Source organism: Penaeus monodon, chromosome 5 (assembly GCF_015228065.2).
Source record: "Penaeus monodon isolate SGIC_2016 chromosome 5, NSTDA_Pmon_1, whole genome shotgun sequence".
Taxonomy (NCBI): domain Eukaryota; kingdom Metazoa; phylum Arthropoda; class Malacostraca; order Decapoda; family Penaeidae; genus Penaeus; species Penaeus monodon.
Window position 1 is genome coordinate 21,204,907 of NC_051390.1, and position 5,000 is coordinate 21,209,906.

A 5,000-nucleotide genomic window follows, 5' to 3' on the forward strand; every position below is an offset into this window, starting at 1 on the left:
AGAAAACAGGAATAACCGTTAAGAGAATATTATGGCAGAAGAGGGCGCAGGTGAGGAACGGGACTGATAGCACCAGAATGCTTTACAGCGGCGTTTCCAGCAGCAGACAGTCAGTATTGGCATTAGAGTCAATTTCTAACAATGGTCAGCAATCCGAATTCCACTAGCTGGGAGACCATAACAACAACTAAGCCACAAGACTACTAGTTGTCTTGATAATCCAAGATGCCAGCCTTATCAAAACATCGTCTGAGGTGGGAAGGTGGGACGATACAATCCGCTTCGAAGTTGAAACGCATGTAAACAGCCGTGCGTGTTGTGTCACTCCTCACACGACGCCACGGTAGCACTTTCCAACGGCCCTCCGACGCTCCCTCTCCAATCCACCTGTATCCTTGTGCATTTGCCAATTCCCCCTCTCTCTTGTATTCTCCTCGCTCTGACGCACTTTCTTACGCCATCGTCCAGCGCAATTCGACAAACCATTTTCCTTTATTTACAAACTAAGGCACACGCTCGACTCCTTGTTACACCCTGGGGTACTATTGTGGCATCCACTCCTTACTTATCACGTGAAACCAGGTCCTTCGCTGCCACATTCTCTTATTTAAGCTCAAAGACAAATAGTTGCATAAGCTCGACAAACACATGACTTGTGGGAGATCTCGGCAATGGAAATGAAAGTGCGTTATCAGTAAACCTCGATTCTCCTGAAGCCTCATCTTTCAGTATCAATGCTTATGGCCATGATGGTATTGGTAGCGGCGACAGAAATGTGGCAATAATATGACATAAAGCGTCATCATCAGTATAACAGATATCAATCATGTAAGATACACAAAACCAATATATTTCAAGAGTAAGGAAATGCGGTAAAGAAAGAGACAGAGTGGTAAAGATGGGAGGAGAAAGGAGGGAAGCAGGAAAAAAGGGAAAGGGAAAGGGAAAGGGAAAGGGAAAGGGAAAGGGAAAGGGAAAGGGAAAGGGAAATAAAGAGGAAAGGGAAAGGTAAGGGGAAGGGGAAGGGGAAAGATAAAGGAAAAGGGAAGGTGGAAAGGTAGAATGGGAAAAACAAAGGGATGGGGAAGGTAGGGATAGGAATAGGAAAGGATACGGGTAGAGGAAGAGGAGAATGGGAATGGGAATAGGAAAGGACAAGGGGAAGGGAAGAACGGGAAAGGAAAAGAGAGGAATGGGAAAGAGAAAGAGAAAGGGAAAGGGAAAGGAAATTGAAAGGAATGGGAGAAGTAACCTTGGATGAGGAATTAAAATGAAACGGAACAGGAATAGGAATAGCAATGGGAATGATAAAAGGAAACAGAAAGGGGGAGGGGCGGGAGCTGTAGGGTGAAAAGGAAAGGGAGAGGAAAAGAATGGGGAAGGAGAAAAAATGGAGGAAGGGATTAGAGGGAATAGGAATGGGAGGAAGACGGAAAGAGAATGGGAATAATTAAGGGAAAGGGAAAGGGAAAAGGAAAGGGGAAAGTGAAAGGGAAAGGAAGGGAAAGGGAGATGGAAGGAATATAAAGTTTAGATGAAGAGGAAAGAATAAAAAACTTGGACGAGGGATGTGCGAAAGATAAGAGAAAAAAGAGAATAGCAGAGAAACAAAAGAGTACGTTTGAAAAGGCAAATGGGAGATAAGAGAGATTAACAAACGGGTCGGAAGAACCGAGATGCATTAACCCTGAATGAACGGGAAATATATATATAGAAAGCAGGTCTCTAAATATAATTGAATATCGAAATGTTCTCAGCAGCAGAGGTACTTACAGGGGTTAAAGGCGCTTAAACACGAGATGACAAAGCAACTCAACACTTACCTGAAAAAAAAAAGAAAAACAGTAAATTAATATAATATAATACCACTACCCTGTTGCTCACTACTTACTGTCATAATGGCTGAGAAGTGTACCGTTCTTGTATCTATAAGAACAATGATGACATAGTAAGATAGCTTACTCGTATATATACTTGATAAAAAAAAATGCATCAGAAATAGCAACCATTCAAAATGGTACCACTATATTATTTTCCCCTTTCCATCTGACCCAACAAGAGATATTCCAGAGACATATTTAGTATATTCGACTTGAAGTTACGTGGTTTCTCAGCGACGTTGGGCGTCCTCAGGCCGGCAGTAACTTTCGCAGAAGTGGTCGTTATCGAAGAGGTCGTTGCCTGTAATTCCGCACACGCGCTGACGAAGGTGGTTTCGCACTTTTCACCCCGAGTTACCAAATATATAAATGACTCGTGATTGCAAGTTTGAAGCGCTGACCTTCCCCGCCCACATTCCGTAACCTTAGCAACAATCACGCGAATCAGTCACCTTGCCATGCCGAAGCACGGGCAAAACACGCCGGTGATGATGACCTGCTTCTCTCTCCTAACCTAGCCTACCTAATCTCACCCAACCTAAACAATCTAATCTCAACTCAACTAACCTGCCTAATTAAACCTGGCCAACCAACTAAACTTCAATCTAACCCAACATATCTAATCAACCAACTAACCTAACCTAGCTTGATCTATATAACCAATTAACCCAAAAACAAACCTATTTTAAATCTCAACCCAAAACTTAACGTAAGACAAGGGAACTTATAATGAACCACAACAGCAGCTGCCAAAACGGCGCTTGCCCTTTCCTACAACAGCTTCGTGTAAACGCCGGCATGTGGATACCTATACAAAAAGAGCGTCTCCATTCACCCCCGCTTGTGTACAGATGACGGCTTCCAACGATAGTAAAAGTAACGGTTATTGTTCGGACGCTGACTCACGGCCGGGTGCGTAACTCAGTCATCGACAGTGAACCTTCCTCCTATCCACGTAACCGCCCCCCCCCCTCCTTCCTCTCTTACCATCCAATAAAATCCCTCACCGACTTTCGGTTCTCTTTCACTTGGGCGCCGTAATGTGCCCTGTCTATGAATGACTGCCATTCTTTCGACTTATTGTCTCTTCTTTCTATATTCTATGTATGTCTTCACGTGTCTTTTGAATGACGTTTATTTTTGTTGGCCCTGACTACATCAATTCATGAGACTGGGATTTTGTTGTCTCCATCTCCATGTCAGAACAAAGTGTGGACGGATCTTAGGAAAAAAAAAGCAATATCATTCCCAGAATAGCCATTTGCTCCAACAATGGTTAGCCGCTGTCTAGCAACCCATGGTAAAATGAACTTGAAAATAAGTGCGACCAAGAACCGGAATTTCACGCATCGCACAACAATGGCCGGAGATAATCGAGAGGAGCTTTTACAACCAAGGGAACAGGTTTGGCAACGCGACGTAAACACCGTAGGCACTAACAAAACACGTTTGGCGCAAGTCCTCAGAGAATCGCTCACTTCGCGGTGTAATCGTGAATACGCTATTCTTCTGGATGATAGCGCCATAGCAACGAATGGGTAACTTAATGTTTTCAATCTCTCGCCGGGCTCGAAAATGCACATGGAGCAATGTTGTATCTAAATCTTACACATCTAAACATCATATTTCTATCAATAATCCTTTTACCTCCACAACCGTTGGATTTTAACTTGACTAACAATCTACAAGAAAATAAATATGTAATTTCCTCCTTCCCCGTTTCACAAAATCATCCGATTTACACTAATGATGACGCTATCTAGTAATGATATTCTTCTTCACTTGCACTGTAAACAAATTTTCCCATCTTTGTGCATATGAAAGCATCTTTCATTTTAAGCTTACAGCAACAGAAATGTTAAATACAGATAAAATTTTCATCTCATGAGTTATAAAAAAAAATTAACATAATGACAGAAAAGCATCTTTATATTCTTGATACACTGCACACTGAAATACATGTACTCCCAATGAAGCATCCAAGAAAATAGTTTATATAATATTTTCACATAAATCTCAAGTCAACATGCAAATTTTTAAACAGCAGGTAAAAGATGTGACAGCAAACTCATTTTCCAGTTTCGTGAAAGAAGTGAAAGCATTATCAAATATTATTTCATCTGTGTATTACATTCTCTTTTCCATTATACTATGAACAAAATATTGGCAATTAACTGATATATATTTGCTTTCACATCTTTTCTTTAATTTATTTATACTCAGATTCCCTTAATATAATAATTTCTCCCCAAATAGTTACCCATACCATTGTGAATTTTCTTCTTTTTTTATTTCATAAATATAATTACATTCCTGTTAGAATATAATTCTTTGATAAAAACATCAAAGCTAATCTACTTCATTTCATGTTTCAGTGTTGCATAAGATATAATCTTAAAATATTGAAAGATCTGTTCAAAATAACACAATTTTCAAATATTGCCTATGCATTGCTTCAATTATATTTTTCTACAAAACTGAATTTTACACATATGCTGGACCTGTTATGCACAATTAATCGCAAAATTTAGCCTGGACACCATGATGTGGTGCCACTCTGCTGAATGGTTCTTTGCAGCTAATTTGTCAATCATGCTATATATATATATAAAAATTTTATTATATATATTTTATAGTATATATATATATATATATATATATATTTAATATATATGTGTTAAAATATATATATATATATATGTGTATGTATAAAATATGTATATATATGTATATAAAATATATTATATGTATATATATGTAATATATGTATATATAAAGTATATTATGTATATATATATATTTTATTATAATATTATATATATATTGTATAAAATATATATATATATAGCATGATTGAAAATAGTGAAAAGAACCTTCACAAGTGGCACCACATATATTGTTAAAATGTGTATATATGTATATATGTATATATATATATTATATATATATATTAATATATTATAATATATAAAATATTTATTATATTAATTATATTATTTATTATGTTATTTTATATGTTTATGTTGTTATATATTTTTTTTTTTTTATTTTTATTATTATATTTTTATTATGCGTGTGTGTGTGTATATATATCAGTGCATATATATCTATGTATATAAG